General features: G+C 39.6%; 1 long non-coding RNA gene across 2 annotated transcripts; it reads right to left on the reverse strand.

Moving 5' to 3' along the window:
- Window positions 1-143: 143 nt before the first annotated feature.
- On the reverse strand, window positions 144-6744 carry LOC309687681. 2 transcript variants are annotated; one of them, XR_014270826.1, is made up of 4 exons: window positions 6393-6744; window positions 5531-5737; window positions 1966-2052; window positions 144-1431 (listed from the first exon to the last, which is right to left on the reverse strand). It is a non-coding gene; the product is annotated as an uncharacterized lncRNA (long non-coding RNA). The 2 variants fall into 2 exon arrangements; XR_014270827.1 differs by lacking the exon at window positions 144-1431 and having other exon boundaries at window positions 1771-2052.
- Window positions 6745-22513: the final 15769 nt, after the last annotated feature.

Raw genomic sequence — 22513 nt, forward strand, 5'->3', positions numbered from 1 at the left:
AGTAGCTACAACAGCATAACGGTTTAAATATTTTCATTTTTGTGCATTCAGGGTCACTTATGGAAAGGTTTTTAAATTAGAATTCAAAATATAAAGATAGTTGTTGCTGGGTTTAAAAAAAGCATGCCTTGCAAGAACAAACAGACATGAAGTAATTACTAAAATAATTTTTTTTTAAAAAGAATAAGATGAAAATTGCTCTCTCTTGTTGTATTCTGTTTGTTTGGGGGTGTTTTTCTGGTTATTGTTATTGGTGCAAGTAAGTGACTGTGTAGAAGAGAATTCAGGAAGGCTCCAAGCCAATGGTATGACTCTACCCTGGCGCCTTTTATGTTTAATTTTGGCACTCATGCTCATTTTGTTACATTCCAGTTAGTCCCAGATTTTCCAATGGAAAATGTTACAGTATTTACATGAGATGGATTTTATACAAGAGGGAAAATACCAAACATATTACAGAAAAAATTGGCAGCTTTTAGGGACACAACTAAATACTTAACATTCCACTGAAGACTAGGCAAAGAGACCTGCTTCCTTCTTATTTCCTCCACATTACTCATGAGAAAGAGTAAAAGCCCTCAGGATGGATTTGAACCCAGATCTCTGCATTAGCCTTAGGCCCAGTGAGTTAAACCAGCACCAATATGTTCAAAATCCATTTCACATCTTACATTAAAAAAAAAAAAATTGTACCAACTGTATAATTGATTGATGCTGTAGAGCTGTTAGTCAGTGGGACAAAAGGTTAAAAGGACTCCAACATCAACATGTATTCTTTCCCTATGGGAGTACAGAAATTCCAATGCAGTCTCATCATTAAGTCATTAAAGGCAAACAAAAGGAAGGACAGAGGAAGGCCTGCCTATGCTGTGGCATTTCTTAATCAAGGTCGAGTTATAATTCAAGGAAGCATGAGTACAATGAGTGATAATACGCAACTAAAACATTGACTGGGTGCCTAATAATATTTACCACAAATGCACAGATTTTGTACAAATCTATATATAATTTGTTGGGGAAACGAGTAATGTTTGGCTAGCACACCACCAATTAATGTATAGCGGACGAGGTCTTGGTCTTATGAAGTTAAACTCCTGATAAATAATAACTAAAAAATAACTGGAGATTTTAAAACCACAGAAAAGTAAATCAAACAGTCTTCCACTACCATAATGTATTTTAAATTGAGCTATCAAGGTATGATTAAATTGTGGACTTGTAGCCTTGATTTTTAAAGTGTTGCATTGACTATTCAGGAGTCATAGATGCATTGATGTATTTTTAATGGCGCTAACCCACTTACATAAAAGCCTTTTATTACTTGTTCAAACCTTATATCATAAGATAGACCCTTAAAACTCCATTTTAACAGGAAGAAACCTCCAGCAGAAACAGGCTCAGGGAGGGGCAGTCATCTGCCATGACCACATGCTGTGGAAGAGAGACAGAGATTAATAACAAGTAAGAATCAATGCATAGAGGTCTATTAACACATAGTGAGTGAGAAATGTGAATGAAAAAGAAAGACACCCTGATAATAATGAATTACAGTAGTCCAGCCTAGAAGAACATATCCTGGTAAGAAAAAATGACTCCAGTACCTGTAATACCTACAGCATGTGCTCATCGCGCTAATATTACGGTCAACAGTAGGCTATTGAATGCTGTACTGAGATCTGGCAGGACAAGCACAGAGATGAGTCCACTGTCAGAGGCCATAAGAAGATAATGTGTAACCTTCACTAAAGCTGTTTCTGTGCTGTGATGAGCTCTAAAACCTGAGAGAAACTCCTTATATGTCACGGCGGGTGAGGAGAGCCGTGTGAAAATAATAAATGAGGATCCAATCGCAGGCAGTAGTGGAGAAGTGAAGGTGGTTTATTGAACACGAAATAAATATGGACAAACAGCAAATGGAGCACGAACTAAACTAGACTGGAAACAACTAAACTACAGAGCACAAACCTGGACAAGAATGAGAACGAGCAGAGGAGATGGACAGTAGGGAGACCACACGGGTGAGACATGGTGGATACACAGACGGACCAGCAACTACAAACACAGAAGACACGACTTAAATACACTCAGAGAATCACAGGGAGATTACACACAGGTGGGAGACACAGCTTGGAGTCATTAACGAGACGAGAGGTAAAACTGAACACACTCACATGAGACGCAGACCTTCACAATAAAACAGGAACAAGAAACCATCACACTAAGATGCAGACTCTACATTGACAGACAGAAAATGACACATGGGACTAGACATATACTAAGCAGACACAACCGAAGAACAAATCCTAAACACAAACAGAAACATGAAACTCTAATAATAACCATCATAATCATCATCATTAACACAACAAGAGAACAAGAAAACAATCCCTGATGCAAAATTAAACCAAAACATAATAGACTCAAAATACTGGGTGGAAACTGACCCAGAACCGTGACATTATATAAGCCATTCCTCTGTAGATGATCTGTTAGCTGTTTTACAACTACTCTTTCAAAAACTTTTGAGATGAAAGGAAGGTTGGCCTATAATTAGCTAAGACCGCTAGGTCAAGAGTTTACCTACTGCCAGCTTGAAGGTCTGTGGTACATAGCCAATTATTAGAGACAGGTTGATCATATTTAAGACTGAAGCAGTAATTAATGGTAGGACTTCCTCGAGGAGTCTTGTGGGAATGGGGTCTAAAATAATATATAATTACTTATAATTATATATTATATACAATTATATAATAAATAATTACTGAAGTCAGCTGGAGAAAAAGACTCAAAATAAATATCAATGATACTGAAAGTAGCTGTAGATAATGTTACTATGTTGTTATCTGTAAGATGATTATGTGAAAAAACAGAAAGTACACTCTTTGTTAATAGCAGTGTTACTAGCAGGCAAGTTACTTTGAAAAAGTAATTAATTAAAGTTACTAGTTACTTCTTCAAAAAAAGTAACTGAGTTACAAGATTCTAAAAGTAACTAATTATTTGAAAAGTAACTATTGAGTTACCTTGAAAAAAATGTTTAGCCCTCTAGGGTAGAAAAAGTTATATTTGTATAAGTTTACATATTTATAAACTTATATAAATGACCGCATTGCATTTTCTTGTTAGTAACGGTAACGGCGTTGAAACAATAGAAATAGTAATTAGTTAGATTACTCGTTACTGAAAAAAGTAACGCCGTTAACAACACCGTTACTTGTAACACCATTATTCCCATCACTGGTTAATAGTGTTGAAGATTTTTATCTACGTGCAAGCAGAAATGTTTGGAAAAATATTCTAAAATCACAGGTATAACTACTCAGAGAAAAATGAACAATACCACTGTTTCACTATTGCATATTACATATTTTAATATCAACTCATATTACTTACACATAGTAATGAGAAGAAACTGACAGGCTCTTAACTGATCAAGGCAGCTAAATGATCTGATGCAAATGTGATTCAACATTTTAAGAGTGGGTAATATGTCCCACTCTGTAAATGTTGTTAATCTTTACTTTATTTAAGGGAGCTCATTGTCACATTGGCAAGGCACAGAGGCCCATAGCTAATACTATTTTGAAGTGACTTGAGCAAGGTCAAGTGGCTCATAAGTAACACATAACTTCATGCATTGGGTGTATATAGTACCCCCATAAAGCGAATTGTGGGCTCAGGGGTCTAGTTCAGATGCTAACCCTAGCATGAGTTTACAACTATTCACAGATAAAAGACAAAAATGTGGTCCTACATGGCATTTGCATTAGACAATGCTTAAGTGTCCAATCAGTAAAAATCAATATTTAACTTTCCACCATAAAATCCTAACCTGACTATGGCCCAAGACATATTTCATTTACTAAGTCATGTGTCATAAGTAAACTGTATGACAAATGATATATAACAGTCGGGTCTAAATTGACTTTATACTATGCAAAACCACAATTTACATTTTCAAGTGTGAATCTTTTTACCCTTTACATGCTTTAAATTCAGAGGATGAACACTGATTGCTAAAATTGCAATTGCCAAAACAAAGTGTACCCTAAAAGAAATTGTATTTTGTTTGTTTGTTTTTTAACAGTCATCATTCAACAGAATAACATTAGACTTAACATTATTAATTAACATTATTCTACCGTAATTTGGAAAAACAGCATGCTACTGCTAGAATTCTGCCATCAATTTACAGGAATGTATATGATTGGAGCAGAATTAGTTGACAACATAGGCATCTAAAGACTATAAAAAACTTGAGATTTTAAGATATATTCTTGCAGTTTGTGACTTTGCAACAATTTATGGCACCGCTTTGACGTTGTAGGGTGTCAAAATGAAAAAATGAAAAGTGTTTTATATAATACTTCATATGGTTTCTTGACATTTTTTTTCGAGGTCAACTTTGACCTTGGGTCAATGAAGGTCAATGTCATATGTTTAGGCAACATACTTATGTCCACGAAAAGCCTGTAATATTATTTTGTATTTTAAGGACGATACATAAAAATTGTTGTGTTTTTACAGATCATCGTGGGTTATATAAAATGTTAACGATTTTAAGATTTGGTGTTACCTTGACCTTCATCCAATTTTTTTACCTAAATTAAATCAGCTTGAGTTGCTATATACTGATAACAATCACCAAGGGCGTAGATTTAGTTTTGGCATTGGTGGGGACGGATGATTCAACCACTGAACCCTGCCCTGTTTCTTTTTTTTTCTTTTTGTCTTTGCTTCTTAATAAAATGAGGAGAAATACACTTGCCTACATCTCCTATTCAGCATGCTTTTAAACCATTTAAAATTACAATTCATAATTTTATATGTGAATTACATAATGTTAAATTACTTTTAAACAAATGACTAAGTATTTTAGACTTTAGTTTACTTCAGCCATATTCCATATAAATTAGGTATCATACAAAAATAAAACTAGCTTCAAATACAGTCATGACAATAAAAGAATATGACTTTAAGGACTTAACAACATTAGTTCAGTTACTTATACAAAACTACTCATCTAAGATCACCACAAAGTAAAAGATTAGCAAAATTATGCAACATTTTAGGCACACTATTGCCCCTATCAAGTCAGTGAGCTGGGACTTTTTATTCTAAACATGAACTACTGTTACAGCAAAAGACATGGACTACTGGTGCCCCACACAACAACTCAATGTCCACTATGTGAAGGATCCAAACACATGCCTTCTTCTCTCGTTAGCTGAGATGAACTGCTGGCATATTTGTTTTACATCTATACTGTCCAGTCTCTCCTGGTGGATATGGCGTCACGTTACATGGTTACATACAATTTTAGACTGATGTGGGCCAAGCCTAGCACATACTTGCCAACATTGAGACCTCAAAATTCAAAAGGGCTGTTGGGGGTTGGGGGGTGGGAGTCGTATACATATATATATATATATATATATATATATATATATATATATATATATATATATATATGTACAAAAATTTTAATCTTACAATGTTTATTTATCGGATAAAATAAGTAAAATGTCACCGTTATTATTGTCCGGCCGGAAACAGGCCTGGGGTGTCCAAATTCAGAAGCTGCGTCCACCTGAGGACCCAGCCTTCGCGGTCTAAGTGGGCCGGGTCCTCCGAAAGCCGGGTGGGCCGGAAGTGAGCGACTGCGATGATCCAGCCTTCAGAATTACGTCACGAGCTCTCTCAGTGGAGTGACCCTCTGCCGTCTGCTCCTTGCTATCTAAAATATAACAGGACACTGGCGTAAATTCTCGACCATCTCACACTTCTGTTTAATCAGTTTTCTGTTTGACGTTTATTCAGCTGTGTGAAAACCGCTGGACAAACCCTCCCGAGGGATTAATAAAGTTTTATTTAATCTAATCTAATAACTTTAATCTCAGCCAAACCCATTTACTCACGAACAAATAAAACGCTGAAAAAGGCCAAACAACAACATGTTTAAGTTATTTAAGTAACTTTAGCGAAAGACCGCGGGGGTTTGAAAACGATGTGCCAGGAGTTTGCTGTTCTCGTCGGCTCAGATATTTGAAGTTTACACAGCTACATTCTCGCTTGAAAATACGTTAAAAGTTTATTTTGCGACCCAGAAAGAGTAATAAGAGTAATATTAAAACTAAGTAGCTGTAGTAATAGTAGCCATTGTTGGAAACTGGAAATGGCTGGGCCAGTCTGGGATATGGTTTTTCAATTTTGTTGACCAGGTGGGAAATCGGGGGAAATTGGGGCGAATGGTGGCTCTGGGAGATTTTCGGGAGGGGCACTGAAATTGGGGATTCTCCCGGAAAAATCAGGAGTGTTGGCATGTATGGCCTAGCATGGCCTGTAACATGACGGACACATTTTATGAATGAACTTGACTTTAAGTGACTTACAGGTTTCTTTGAAAACGACTTTCTTATATCCAGGTTCTTCCTTTTTGCTGCCATCGTCCTCTCCTCCTTGCAGGTCCTCGCAGCGCAGGTTTGCCGCTGCTAAAACTAAACAGAGCTCCCTGAAAGGCACAGCCAATCACATTGGCCATATTTGTCACATGAGGTAGAACTCCACTAGAGGACGTAATTTAACTCTTTCTGCACCGCTGGGTGAATGAGACAGATCGTTTTTCTTTTTTCTTTCTATCGGGTTTGTCTTTCTTTACTCGAAGAGATCAAATTATTGGTGGGGACAATTCAATAATCGCTGGATATTGGTGGGGACATGTCCCTTCCGTCCATGCCAAATTTCCGCCCTTGACAATCACCACACAAAATTTGAAAATGAGATCTTGAAAACTGTGGACACTAGACGGGTAACAAACAGACCAACAAACAAACAAAAAGATCGTGAAGGACCTCAGCCATCCCAACAACAGACTGTTCTCTCTGTTGAGGTCAGGAAAGCGATTCCGCTCCCTGAAGACCAACACAGAGAGACTGAGGAGGAACTTCTTCCCGCAGGCGATACGGTCTCTCAATCACACCACCACACAGTACTGACCCACACATATGGTTCTTACACACACACTGAACATTCTGGACATTGTTTTCACTTCATCACTTAAATCACTTTAAGCATATTTGCACTGCACAAGACACTTACAAATGTGGATTGCACAACACTGGACATTATATTTCTTCATTTCCATTTAATACTTGTACAGCTGCTGTTATTGTGTATATATATATTTATAAGAAATATATTTATATATATATTTATTTCTTCTTACATTCTTATATATTTCTATACAGTTATTTTATTTTCAACTTTAATTTATATATTTTATCTTATTCTTTTTCAGATAAATTTACCCTTCATTCTAATTTGTGTTGTACAGTTATTTCATTTTTAACTTTAATTTTTATATTTTATTTTATTTTATTTTATTCCTTCCTAGTTAAATTTACCCTTTTTAATTTTCATATTCATTTCCTATCTTATTCATAGCCTTTTCTTTTTTCTTTAGGTCACGAGCAGTTGTGTAAGCATTTCACTGCATATTGTACTGTGTATGACTGTGTATGTGACAAATAAAATTTGAATTTGAATTTGAAGATTTATGTGCTTTCTGTGCTGAGGTGTTTTTTTTCTGTTCTCAAACTGCTCTCCCCTAGGAGCTCAGTCTGGGAGGACTTCTTTTTTTCTCCTCCTCTTTCCTCAAGTATTGTGTATTTCCATTGTTTTTTCGTACCTCTCTGACCTGTCTTCCCAATGTTATGTTTGTGTACTCTATGTATGGTCGGAAGGGGTGCTTATGATGGTGCCAGATCGTCTGGCAGCCTTTAAAACAATTTCCCTCAGGATAAATAAAGTAGTATCAATCAATCAATCAAACAACAATAGCCACATTGGTGATAAAATATGGTGGCTGTAGCTCAGGTGGCAGAGCAGGTCAGCCACTCATGAATGGGTGAATGACTGAATGTAGTGTAAAGCGCGTTGGGGTCCTTAGGGACTAATTAAAGCGCTATACAAATGCAGGCCATTTACCATTAAATAATTGATACACTGTTCTATATTTAGGCAATAAATCAGAATCAGAATCAGAAATCAGAATCAGAAACTTTATTGTCATTGTCATGAGAACAACGAAATTAAGAATGGTCCCCGATCATTGCATCATCCCTAGCAATATCAAAATATAAATAAAACAATAAAATTCAATAAATAAAATAGATAGAATACTTAAAATACTAATAAGATATAACAGTAAAACATTCACATACATTCCCACACACATGCTTCAGACCGTGCATAGATTAACACAAGAGTGGCGTGATGGACATTTTTTTGTAGTATTCAGATGTGTTATTGCAGTTGGATAACAGCTGTGTTTGAGTCTATTAGTCCTTGCTCTGATTGCCCTGTACCGTCTGCCTGAGGGCAACAGTTCGAACAGGGAGTGGCCAGGATGTGAGGTGTCTTTTATGATGTTTTGGGCCTTTTTAAAACAGTGGGCGTTGTGTAGAACTTCCAGTGTGGGGAGAGGGCAGCCAGTGATCTTTTGGGCGGTGTTAATGATCCCTTGGAGTGCTTTCCTCTGAGCCCCTGTGCAGCTAGTGTACCAGATGCATATGCAGTAAGTTAGAACACTCTCAATGGTGGCTCTGTAGAAGGACACCAGCAGTCTCTGTGTGATGTTATTCCTCCTGAGAATTCTCAGGAAGTACAGTCTCTGTTGGGCCTGTTGGGCCTTTTTCAGCAGCTCGGAGGTGTTCACACTCCAGGAAAGGTTCTCCTCTATATTGACTCCCAGCACTACAGATCAGTGAAACTGGCTGTTTTTGAACTTCTGTTTGTTATTTATGACCTGTATGTCTCATTGATCAGAGCTTATACACCTAGAAGTCAAGTTCTAATTCAAATTAATTTCTGGATTAATTTGACAATAAGAAATAATGAGGTGATCCATAGTATACTGTTTATCAGATACTACTTTGGGTGAAAGTTACTAAGAACGTTTGTTTTGAAACCACTTAAAATGTTTATACAGTGAAATGAAGTAACACCTCTTGTGTCACTTTTGACGAGGAATATTTTACTTTTAGGAATGTTTTACTTTTTTAAGTTGGTTTCTCTCCTCCTCGCCAACAGTAACATCAAGGGTGTACGAATGTTGAATAAAACACACACGCAATTGTGTTAAAATTAATAAAATTTATTTTGTGTGTTGAAATCCTCTTTGTAGATAAAATCATGGAATCTTGGGTCAGTCTAGTCAAATGCGCAACATTTTTCAGACATAAAACTTTTACATTGGTCAAATTTGATGGGAGGGTGTTACAGCTTTACATCTTAACAGGTGTTACAGGTGCTTTAAATGTACAGTCAACCTTCTCAGTATGTGCTCATGAACTACACAACAGATATAACAGCATGGTTGCAAGTGTAAAAGGTTGCCTGTCTCTGTGTCTTGTCGCTGTGATATACTGATGACCTGAACCTAGTATCCTGCACCATTTTAACTGAATAAACAGTTAAGAAAATAAATGGCTATTTTAACAGCAACAACAAAAAAATTCAAAGAACAGGAAAAGAAAATGCTCAGGAGAATAACAAAGTTAAAAGCTTTATTTAACAAATGCCATAAATGTAACAAATGTAAAAGTAACCTCAAACTAAAATTTCAAAGAAAATCAAAGGTCAGGCAAAAAATTAAAATTGTGGCCAGCAGAAGTGACCCCTTAGAAAACCAAGGGCTTTTCTCCGTTCTCTAATTTGTACCTCCTCTGCGCCCGCATTGGATATACAAACCATGATGGGATGACTCTTCAAAAATCTATTCCTTAGTATCTGTCAGGGCTCTGTGTGCGGGCAGGCGGAGAGGAGGATCCAAACGCAGGACTCAGACACTAACGTGAAACTCAAAAACCTCAGCTTTATTGCTGGTACGAAAACAAAACATGAAGTGACCACTGAATCCGGAGAATAGGAACACACAGGCATAATCTGAGGGTACGACACAACACCGAGCATGGGAAAACACAGGGCTTATATACACAGGGTAGTAACGGGGGACTCGGCAACAGGAGGGAGACACAGCTGGGAGAGATCAGGGCTAACGAGACATGGGGAACAAAGCTGCACACACTAACATAAGACAAAGACTTTCACAATAAAACAGGAACCATGAATCACAACTCAGAGACACGGACTCAACACAGAGAGACAGAAAATGACACCTGGAACTGAACTATACATGAAACCACAATTCCTAAAACATGGATAACAGAAACATGAAACTCAAATAATAATCATCACAACCACAACAAGAGAACAAGAAAATAATCCATGATGCAAAATTAAACCAAAACATAATAAACTCAAAATACTGGGTCCAACGGACCCAGAACCGTGACAGTATTCACAGGTTCTTTCATTTAAGATGGCAATGTCTTAACTTTCTGCTTTTTACTGTTTGTGTGTGTTTATTGGTTTGTGGCAAGAAGGTCCTGGGCTTAGATAGGCTGGGGCCTATCTGTGTGAAGTTTTCATGTTCACCCTCTGATTTACTGTTTCTCATGCATTATTCCTGCGAGGCTCCAAAGAATAAAATTGTCCCGGGGTGGTTGTGTGGAAGCAGAAAGATCGTCCCACGTGCAGGCTGACATGACCTCCAACACAGCTTTATTGCTGAAATTCATCAACTTAAGAACAAAATACAAAACTATGAAGGAGCATGGCCAGGATCAGGACCTATGACTAAAAACAAGTCGAGGCACCATGAACACAGAGCACATAACCTCGGGGAATGAATTATGTTGATGTGACAAAGAACGGAGGGATACCCAGACAATATGTACACAGCAGGGAATCAGGAAAGCAAGGACACACCTAGAGAACACAGCTAAACAGAATCTAACTGACAAGACACAGGAAGCAAAACTAAACATAATGCACCTGAGACAAGGGGTATCACAATAAAACAGGAAACTAACACTGAGACAGAGATTGAGACACACAAACAGACCGACAAGAGAACATGACTGGTGAGACAGAAGGTAAACAAATATGGAGACAAGACTGATTTCCACAGGAGATGGTGGGGGCAAGAACCAGAGATGAAACTAGGGCAGACTGGAGATGAAAGGGAACTAAAATAATCAGACAGGAAACCTGGTGGATTATACAGGGCGGGCCATTTATATGGATACACCGTTATAACATGGGAATGGTTGGTGATATTAAAGTCCTGTTTGTGGCACATTAGTATATGTGAGGGGGCAAACTCCTCAAGATGGGTGGTGACCATGGTGGCCATTTAGAAGTCGGCCATCTTGGATACAACTTTTGTTTTTTCAATAGTAAGAGGGCCATGTGACACATCAAACTTATTGGTAATGTCACAAGAAAAACAATGGTGTGCTTGGTTTCAACGTAACTTTATTCTTTCATGAGTTATTTACAAGTTTCCATTGACATGTCGAAGAGGTTAAAATCGAAATTGTGTTGATATCTGACGAACGCAGTAACTGGGTCATTGCAGTAGATTTCAATGCAAGACACCCTACGAGACCACCCATCTCCCATGCTACAGTTAGCAAACTGCTTGCTAAGTTTCGTGAAACTGGTTCAGTGTTGGATTTGCCAAAATGTGGACGCAAGAAAACTGTCACTAATGAAGAAACATCAGTGGCTGTCCTAGCTTCATTCAGCAAGAGCCCACAGCGTAGCACTCGCCGCATGTCACTGGAGAGTGGCATTAGTCGAACATCCCTTCGGCGGATATTAGCTACTCACAAATGGCACCCTTACAAACTCCAGCTACTGCAGCATCTCAACGAGAATGACCCAGATCGGTGCACAGAATTTGCAGAATGGGCAAAACAAAAATTGGAACAGGACCCTCAGTTCACGCATATGATTTTGTTCAGTGATGAGGCAAACTTTTATGGGAATGGTGAAGTTAATAAACAAAACCACCGCTATTGGTCTGACACTAACCCACATTGGATGGATCCCTCCAAGACTGTTGGAACAACAAAAGTGATAGTTTGATGTGGTATATAAACCTCAAGGCCACTGGATATTTGAAATTGCTACATGATGATGTGTTTCCCTCTTTGTGCACTGAAGCTGGCACGTTCCCTGAGTTTTTCCAGCAAGATGGTGAACCACCACATTATGGGTGCCAGGTCCAAGCATTCCTAGATGAACAGTTTCCTGGAAAGTGGATTGGTGGTCGTGGGCCAGTTGAATGGCCCCCAAGGTCTCCCAATCTGACCCCCTTGGACTTTTATCTTTGGGGTCATCTGAAGGCAATTGTCTATGGTGTGAAGATACGAGATGTGCAGCACCTGAAACTACGGATACTGGATGCCTGTGCTGGCATTTCTCCTGCAGTGTTGCTATCAGTGTGTGAAGAGTGGGAGAAGAGGGTTGCATTGACAATCCAACACAATGGGCAGCACATTGAACACATTTTATAAGTGGTCAGAAACTTGTAAATAACTCATGAATGAATAAAGTTACGTTGAAACCAAGCACACCATTGTTTTTCTTGTGACATTACCAATAAGTTTGATGTGTCACATGGCCCTCTTACTATTGAAAAAACAAAAGTTGTATCCAAGATGGCCGACTTCTAAATGGCCACCATGGTCACCACCCATCTTGAGGCGTTTGCCCCCTCACATATACTAATGTGACACAAACAGGACTTTAATATCACCAACCATTCCCATGTTATAACGGTGTATCCATATAAATGGCCCACCCTATAGATTAGCTCTGCTGACCATCTGATGCAAACCTTATGTCACTTGGAGCCAAGCATACTTTTTCAAACTGATGGGCATAAAAACCAAAGACGAAGAATGTCTTTACCCCAATGCTGTGTTAATAGTATTAGTTAATAATTAATTTTGTGTGCCCTCTTAGACGGTATGACCAATAATCACCATCCAATGTTCTCATGAACTTGGGAGAACCAACCTGATTAATGCAATTAACAATACAAAACAGAGGTTGGAAGAGATAACAAAAAAGAAAAAAGAATCTGTCTTGGTAGACCACATCCTCCACCATCGGTAGGAAATGAAACCTCACCACTTCCCCTGCATACATTACCATTTTCCACTGACTCAGCTTCTCTCTTCTTTGCGCACTGAAAATGTATTTCTTTCCCCAGTTTCGCATTTCCTGTTCCTGTCTTTCCTTGGATTAGACAACACCAACTGCACAAGAGGCTCAATGTCCATCACAGTGGTGACCTCCTGCTGCTAAGGTGAATTGAACTTGATACTGCTGGTTTTTGATAACTATTGGTGAGGATTAGTGTCTAAGCATGGTGGTGACCTCTGGTCCTGAGATTTAATAACCTCCAACAATTCTAATGTCCAATAAATGCTGCTGCTTCGATCATGTTAATCTCTGATTACCCCTGAGGTGTAATAACATAGCATAGCATAGCAGTGATCTCTGATTGTTTTTTGTATTTGATGCATCCACTTTGATGAGTTTAGTTTTGCCAACTATAGTTTTCACAAACTAGCACACAATAAAGATGAAATGAATGTGTAAAAATGATTACAATCTCTCTTCTTATAGACTCTACTGCAACATCATCCACAGCATCACTAACAAAATCCACTTTCCCGTTGCTTTAGCATCAATCTGGTTCTGCTTTTGTAATTATTTGCAAGTAAAAATAAAAATAAAGAAATGCCCAGCCAGAGTTTTTAGTCCCAGTTGTACTTATTGTGGTAGTTAGTATTTTTTTCCCCCTCTGGTTCTGGGAAAAAACCCCTGTGGTGGTACAGTCTGCGGCTTGAATCGTCCATTTCATTGACGCTGGGATCTGGAGAGAGTGTGGGTGGTGACAGTTGGAAAGTCACCACCTGCAAACTCAGCCAAACACTAAGGAAAAACAAAACAATTCTCACTACAGCTGTCTGTGTCCTGGGTCCTTACTGTTTACAGCCAGTAAGTCTAAAAGGATATTCCCTTGATCTGGCCTGGTATGTGAAAAGAGAAACTTAAGAAATAGACCACACCAAGTTGCTGCCACCCAAGGAGTCTATGGACTCTAACTGTAGTGCTAGCATGTTAACTTAAAAAGGTTTGAAGAGTTCCTGGCAGCAGAAGATACAAATCCCTTTAGTGGTTTGTCAGGAAAGGCATTTGGTGTTAAAAAGAAAATTCTGATAAATCATATATGTGGTGCTGTCTGCTGTGGTTACTCCTTGTGAATAAGGTAGAAGCTTCCTAATTCTTCAAGGTTTCAAGGTTTCAAGGTTCTTTATTTGTCACATGCATAGTTATACAAGTATAACACACAGTGAAATGTAGCCTGACACGCTCCTCGACAATTGCAAAAAAATTGGGGGGGATGTAGAGGAAAAACATTATATATATATATATATAATGTGGGTAATATATATATGGGGATAGAAGCTCCTCTTGAGTCTCTCTGTCCTTGCCCGGAAGATGCGGAACCTTCTACCAGATTGCAGAAGTTGGAACTGTTTGTTGCCAGGATGGGACGGGTCCTTCAGTATCTGCGCTGCTCTAGTCCGGCATCTCCTGGTGTAGGTGTCCTGAAGCGGGGGGAGAGCAATCCTGCAGCAGCGTTCTGCTGTACGGATCACTCTCTGGAGAGCTTTTTGGTCCTTCACACAGCTGTTCCCAAACCACGATGTCATGTTCTGTGTGAGGATGCTCTCCACAGCGCCTGTATAGAAAATCCTGAGGATCTTTGGAGAGACCCTGAACTTCCTCAGTTGTCGTAGGTGATACAGGCGCTGCCTAGCCTTTTTGGTCTGGACCTGAATGTGGGCAGCCCATGTCAGGTCTGAGGAGATGTGGACACCAAGATATTTGAAGGACTGCACCCTCTCCACTGGAGCTCCATTGATGATAATGGGCTTGTAGTCTCTGTGCTGACCCCTTCTGAAGTCCACCACCAGCTCCTTGGTCTTGCTGACGTTCAGCTGGAGGTGGTTGTCCTGGCACCACGATGCCAGATTCTTCACTTCATCCATGTAGGCCGCCTCATCGTTGTTGGAGATGGCACCCAACACCACTGTGTCGTCAGCAAACTTCACAATGGTGTTGGAGCCATGGGTGGCCACACAGTCTGAAGTGTAGAGGGAGTAGAGCAGTGGCGAGAGGACACATCCCTGAGGTGCTCCTGTGTTGATGGTGATGCTGTTGGAGAAGCACCTGCCCACCCTCACCACCTGAGTTCTGCCAGTGAGGAAGTCCAACACCCATGCACACAGACGGCTGTTAAGTCCCAGATCCCTCAGCTTTGTGAACAGTCTGCAGGGCACTATTGTGTTAAACGCTGAACTGTAATCAACAAACAGCATTCGCACATAGTTACCCTGTTTCTTGTCCACGTGGCTGAGAGTGGTGTGTAGGACGTGGGCGATGGCATCCTCTGTGGATCTGTTGGATCTGTAGGCGAACTGCAGCGGATCTGTGGTGTCTGGGATGGAGGAGGAGATGATGTTCTTCAGCAGCCTCTCAAACACCTTCATTACTACCGAGGTCAGTGCAACTGGCCGGTAATCGTTCAGGGATGAGGGTTTGCTGTTCTTGGGCACAGGGATGATGGTGGATCTTTTGAAGCATGTGGGGACCACAGACTTCGCACAGACTTCGCCACAGACTTCTAATGTGCTCCCTTTGCTAAACTTGCTATGTGTGCATTTGCTATACTAAAACAAGTAGTGAAAATAATAATTGTAAAGTGAATATGTTTTTGTTTTGTTTTTTAATCAAATTCTCTTATTCTGTCAGCTTTTATTTTCTGTGACAAAAATTACTGAAGGGTAAACAAAGCCCCAAACTGAAAACTAAAAACAAGGAACTCAGAACTGGGAGACAAGGAAACAGGAACTAGAAGCCAACTAGGAAACAAGTAGCATGGAGGAAACACACAGCAACATAGGACGATATGACAACGAGCACAGGAAGACAAAGAGCTTAAATACACAGAGGGTTAATGAGGAATGCAGAAACACAGAACACAGCTGGGAGAGATCAAACATTATGACAAGGGAGGAAGGATGTGAAACTGTCAAAGTAAAACAGGAAACATAAGACACACATGAAGACATGGACTAACCGAACAAGGGGAGCAGATGGAGCAAGAGAAATGACTGGCAGACAAATGAATAACCAGGGAGAACTTCACGTCTAGCCTGTCTTGTCTTGTTGAGGCACACAAAGGGAAACAGACTAAATGAAACAAGAAACTCAGAACTAGAAATACAACTGTCTAAACTAGAAAAAACAAGGAAACTGAACCATAAATAATATTAAAGTATAAATTAAACCAGAAAAACACAAGCACTAGATCACAGACCTTTGACATGACATTTGGCATGCTTTACAAATATTTGATTTTTAGGTTTAAGGGGGTTTTAACAGATGTTTTTAAACAAAAACTTGTTAAAAATGGAACCTGTGAGATTTATAGGGCCAGTAAAGGGGTCTAGCAATATTGCACAAATAAAATATAATTTTCTCATTGTATGCTTTTATGCTCTGCTAAATTTAGAGCTGATGCAAGCTACAGATGACGTTACATTTTAATCCAGATTACTTTGATATACAAAGGAGTTCATGGTTGATGAAATGACTGCAAGGTGCCCTGGTCCTGTGCAAAACGTGCCCAAACATCACCCTTCTACCACCATGCTTGACAGCTGGTATGAGGTGTTTGTGCTGATATGCTGTGTTTTGTTTTTGCTAAATATAACGCTGTGCATCTTACCCAAACATCTCCATTTTAGTTTTGTCTAGCTGTTTTGGAAGTCATTACAAAAGTCATACTGAGAAGAGGCTTTATCCTGATAACCCTTCCAAACAAGCCATACATGTTCAGCCTTTTTCTTTCAATTTCTCTGAGTTTTGTAGGGTCTTCTGGAAAGACACATCTACCTGAATGCTCCAGACAGGGAAACCGTGGAAAAATGAGTGTGTGTTTAGATTTGTATAGGATTCTATGTAGTCCTCTTAACATCCTCGCAGTCGTCTGTCTGCAAGAGGCAAAAAGAAAATCAAATACAAATGCTCACAGTGCACAATAACAGTAGGACACTCTTTGCGATGTGTTTGAGATTGTTTTTTGGTTTATCTTTGTATTCTTTTATGAATTACCTAGTGTGCTCTTTTTTATCAGCTATGTGAACATCGGGGATATGCAGCGCATGCACAAGAATCGTTATGGATCAGTAAGTGTGTCAGGGGGCCGGGTCTGTGACCCAGCATTTTGAATTATTTTGTATTTTTTGATTACTTATGAGATAATGTTAAGGTCTGGGGTTATTATTAGTTTGTCTTAGTTGAAGTTTAGTCTAGTTTACGTTATCGTCTATGTCTCCTTGTTTATGAGTCTTTTTCTGTGCGTCATGTTTTATCACCTTGTCTATGTAGGTTCCCCTTGTGTCTCTCCCCTTTCTGTTCCTTTTCCTCTCTCGCTCCCTCTCTCTGTCTCTTGTGTCAAGCTTGCTTGTCCCAGTTCATGTTGCTTCATGTGTCCTGTTTTATTTTGAAAGTGTTGTGTCCCTGTTCAGTGTGTTCACTTTTGCTTCCCCTGTGGCATCATGTTCATTGTGTCAGCTGTACCCCCCCCCCCCCCCCCCCCACACACACACACACACACACCACCACCACTTCCCTCATTATCCTCCTGTGTATTTAAGTCCTACGTCTCCCTCTGTTCAGTGTTGGGTCATCTGTTTGTATTGCTTCATGTCACGTCAGGTTCGTGTTCATGTTTTTTTTTTTTACTCAAGTCTTGTTTTTTTTCATGGTTCTGCTCAGATTCATGTTCTTAGATTAGATAGAACTTTATTAATCCCTCGGGTGGGTTCCTCTGGGAAATTCGATTTCCAAAAAAGCACAGCACCGACAGAAATTACAGAGTTACAGAATATTATATATATATATATATATATACACACACACACACATATATATATATATTCTCGTTTTCATGTCATATTTTTCACAGTTAGTCTTAGATATTCCCAGTTTAATTTCTAGTTTAGTTTTGCCCCAGTTCGCCTTGCCTTTGTTTTTTGTTTTTCTTTTTCCTTATCAGCCAAATAAACGTCTCGCTTTTTGTTATGCCCTAGTTTTCTCTCTACCGTGTCTGCTTTTGATTTTGCTCCGCAAACACACTGGCCATCCCGGCCGTGACAATATGTCAAAGCAAATGGCAGTTGTGGTTTATGATACTTGACTAACCTGTTACAGGAAAATTAAACTTCATTAGCATGCCAATACTATTACATTCTGTGCTACAAAAGCTTAGTTCTTTCATATACTTAAGGCTTTTATTCATACAAACATATATGAGTAGAGACTGAGGTCCTTTTTTTAATGCAATGGCTAAAACAATGTCTGTAGTTGTTTTGCTTATGATGCTGTCATGCGAAATAAAGGGTTATTAGATTTTCTGGTTGATGTAAAAGCATGAAAAAACACAAGCTGAAGATAATGAGTGGCATTCTGAATTTTTTTGTGTGTTAAACTGTACTTGTTTGGTCTTATAGTTAAGCTACTTCATGATTGTTCACAGTCTTTCACAGTTTTAATGCCCAAAAGGAGACTATTTATTTTTGCTGAGATTGCAGAGTTCTCACGGCAGCTGTGTGACTCTACCGCTACAGCTGACTCAGAATGTCATTATACTGCTGATCACAAGATGCTCAGTGAGTTAGTTCTTGGCAGGAAGAAACCTCTTGCACAATCAGGCTCCAGAGCAGACAGCAAATGAGTGGGTGGAGGGGCAAAAGAAAACATTACACTTTTGGGGACTGTAAAGCATCAAATGGCCAAACACATGCATTTTAAATAGGCACTTTCTACTTATGTTTAGGACAAATTCTTGTTAAAACGGTTCCAGATCCCTTATTTATCACAAAAATGCTGTGTACTGTAAACATCCAGCTATCCTTTATTAATGTGCCACCCAATGTGTGGGAGGCACAGTATCTTGCTGACCAGCAACATGCATGTGCGAAGTTAACTCTACTTGGACAAACTGCCCAAAATGCGTTGACAGAACTCCAGATGCGTTAAATGCGTTAAAAATTTTAATCGCATTCACCGTGATGGCGGATTCATTTGCGTTAAAGCGCTAATTTTGATAGCACTAATATATTTATGTAATTTTAATTATGCTATTGGTAATCAAAAGACTAAGGATATAGTCGAAAATACAAGATATGAACGGGAAAACAATAATTATATCAGTATTTCTTTTTAGTTAACACACAACAAGAAATGAATAGTTGTTTTAAAAATGTAAGTATTTAATCAACTTAATAAAAGAAGTGATAAAGAAGTCTTGAAGTTTATTTTTCCTCATTCAGTGCGAAAACTAAAGTCTGTTTTGGGCTTCAACAAGTGCACTGATTTATCTGGACAAATTAACACTTCAGAATCCACGTAGCACTCTTTAATAAACTTTCCATCAGAAGATGGTTCAATTCCTCTTTTAAGATTTTGTGGGATATGACATAACTTGCCAGCTGCAAACCTGGATGTGTGTAGTTTTGTAAAAAAAAATTCTTGTTGGTTTTGCAGTTTAGCTAGCAAAGCATCCGACTCCTTGAGCGGCTATTCAAAAGACAAGTTCTTGTATTTTTCTGCACGTCTGGTCACTGAGTGATTTAAATTATATCAGAATCAGAATCAGAAAGACTTTATTTATCCCCAAGGGGCAATTAAGATACAACAGAGCAGCATGACGTTGAAGATAAGGACAGGGTATAAACAGGCAATAAGAGTGAGATAATAAATACACAGAATATACAGTATATACACAGTTTTAAATTTAAGTTGAGTGAAAGGTTAATAAATAACTGTAAGTGAGTAAAGTGTTGGCAGTATAAAAAGAGTGTTTACGTTTATGGGTGTGTGAGATGGTCTTATTGGCTGGAGTTAAAAAGGCTTTCGGGGAAAGGTGGCTTTCCTTCTCTCAGTCCTGCAGGAAATACAGCGGAGCCGGAGGCCAGAGGGGAGCCATTGAAATGTGAGAGGGGTCTTTGATGTTTTTGGCTGCCTTTCTAAGGGCCTGTAGACTGAAAACCTGTGCCAGAGTTCTGACAGGCAGGCCAATGATTTTAGAGCACACTGATGCAGTCTGCTGCAGTCTTTAACATCATGGAAAAGCATGAGTGATAAAGCTTAGATTTAGCCGGCAGCACCTGGAAGCAGACAGATGTGAGACCATAATTCTTCCTTATTGAACTTACACATAAAGTAACCCCAAATTGCTCTCCGATGCATCCATCGGAGTATGAATGTGTGTGACCGTGGGCGACCGTGGCTCAGGGGGTTGGGAAGCGTATCTGTAACCGGAAGGTCGCCGGTTCGATCCCGGGGCTCTCTGTCCTGGTCGTTGTGTCCTTGGGCAAGACACTTTACCCTACTTGCCTACTGGTGTTGGCCAGAGGGGCCGATGGTGCGATATGGCAGCCTCGCTTCTGTCAGTCTGCCCCAGGGCAGCTGTGGCTACAACCGTAGCTGCCTCCACCAGTGTGTGAATGTGAGAGTGAATGAATAGTGGCATTGTAAAGCGCTTTGGGTGCCTTGAAAAGCGCTATATAAATCCAATCCATTATTATTATTATGAATGTCAGTTAGAAAGCACCTAGGAAAACGTGATTGTGCGAATGGGTGTGAATGGGTGAATGCTCAAGGACACCTCTAGGGAAGGATCTGGCTGTTTCTGGTGGTCCTCTGCTTGGGCTACCAGAGAATTACTCCCTAATAGAGTGGGCTGAATAAGACTTTAATCAAAGCCCATGATTTCTAAGTTAATTCGTGAGGATGAACACAATTCATCCTCTAGACCAGTGGTTCTTAACCTTGTTGGAGGTACCGAACCCCACCAGTTTCATATGCGCATTCACCGAACCCCTCTTTAGTGAAATTTTTTTTTTTTTTCAAATTCAAGACATAGATATGTTTTTTTACTGGTGCACAAAATGAGCCGTACAAGAACATCACCTTGTTCAAAGAACAAAACCAACACAATGCATGAACTTACAACAAATTACATACCTGCAAATCAGTGTGACTTCTGCTGTTGCCTTTGAGAGACCAGTTCAGATATGCGTGGCTTCACCTTGGCAAGTGCCAGTCTCATGTCATTTTCACAGAAAAGTCTGTTCCTTTTCTTCGTTTTTATGTCCAGCATCGTCGAAAAGGATTGCTCGCAAAGATATGTTGTAACAAATGGTATAAAAAAATCCAGGGCTTTCTTAGCAATAATTGGATACTTGTCCATTTGTCGACACCAAAACGTTGAGAGTGTTGTTGTTCTGAAGAGTTGCTGTTGAACCTGGCTCTGCTGAATTTCAATGATTTCGTCAAGGTATTCATCATTGACATCTGCTGTCTCAACAGCAAACGTGAACGGCTGTCTCACCCATGCTGGATATGACTCTCTTGTAGGGAAATATCTGTCGAGAGACTTTGCAAGCTCATCTAAGTGCGTTGCAATTGTTTGCTTCAGTTCCGTGGATACAGAAACATCTCCGATTCCAGACACATCTTCGACCTTACTTACACAGTTGTCCAGAAGGGGGAAGTTTGCAAAGTTGTTGTTCTCTGTTCGTCGTTTCCATAACGTTAGCTTTTTTTGAAAAGCCTTCAGGTGTTCTTCCGCTTCTATGATATTGACTCCACCACCCTGCATCTGCTGATTGAGATGATTGAGAGCTGCGAATATATCAACCATGTACGCTAAAATGAGAATGAACTCAGGATTTTTGAAGCAATCTGCATGACAGTGTTGGTGCTCTTGCAAAAACAGGGCTAATTCCACACGCATGGCAAAAACACGATTCAGCACCTGTCCCCGGGATAACCACCGAACATTAGAATGGTACAGAAGTACCTCGAATTCAGAGCCCATTTCTTTACACAGCTCACTGAAGATGCGGTGCCTCAGAGCACTATTTCGCACATAGTTCACACATTCCACCACGGTTTTTAATACTTCTGCCATTTTTGGAGGCAAGGTTTTTGTTGCCAATGCATGCCTGTGCAAAATACAATGAGTCACAATGATGTGTGGTGCATCGGCTTTTACTAGCGCACCAAAACCAGAGTTTCTTCCCAGCATGACGGGAGCTCCGTCTGTACAAACTGCAGAAACCATGTCCCATGAAAGATTGTTGTCTCCGAAGAAGTCATCCACAAGCTTCTTCACATCGGCTGCCTTAGTTGTTGTTGTAAGAGGCTTACAAAATAAAAAAATCTTCTTTTATCATGTCATCTTTCACACAGCGCACAAAAACAGTAAGCTGGCTTAGATTAGCAACGTCTGTGCTCTCATCGAGCTGAAGGCTGAATTTTGCCGGGCTTGAAATCAGATCGGCGACTACTTGAGCCAAGATGTCTTTACTCATGTCTTCTATTCTGTCGCTGACGGTGTCATTTGAAAGAGGAATTTGTGATAATTTACCTTCGGCCGCTGTTCCGAGTATCAGATTTGCCATCTTTAACGCGGCTGGTTTCACGAGTGTTTCACCAATGGTGTGTGGCT

Source organism: Aulonocara stuartgranti (genome assembly GCF_965226115.1).
Source record: "Aulonocara stuartgranti genome assembly, chromosome: 14".
NCBI lineage: Eukaryota > Metazoa > Chordata > Actinopteri > Cichliformes > Cichlidae > Aulonocara > Aulonocara stuartgranti.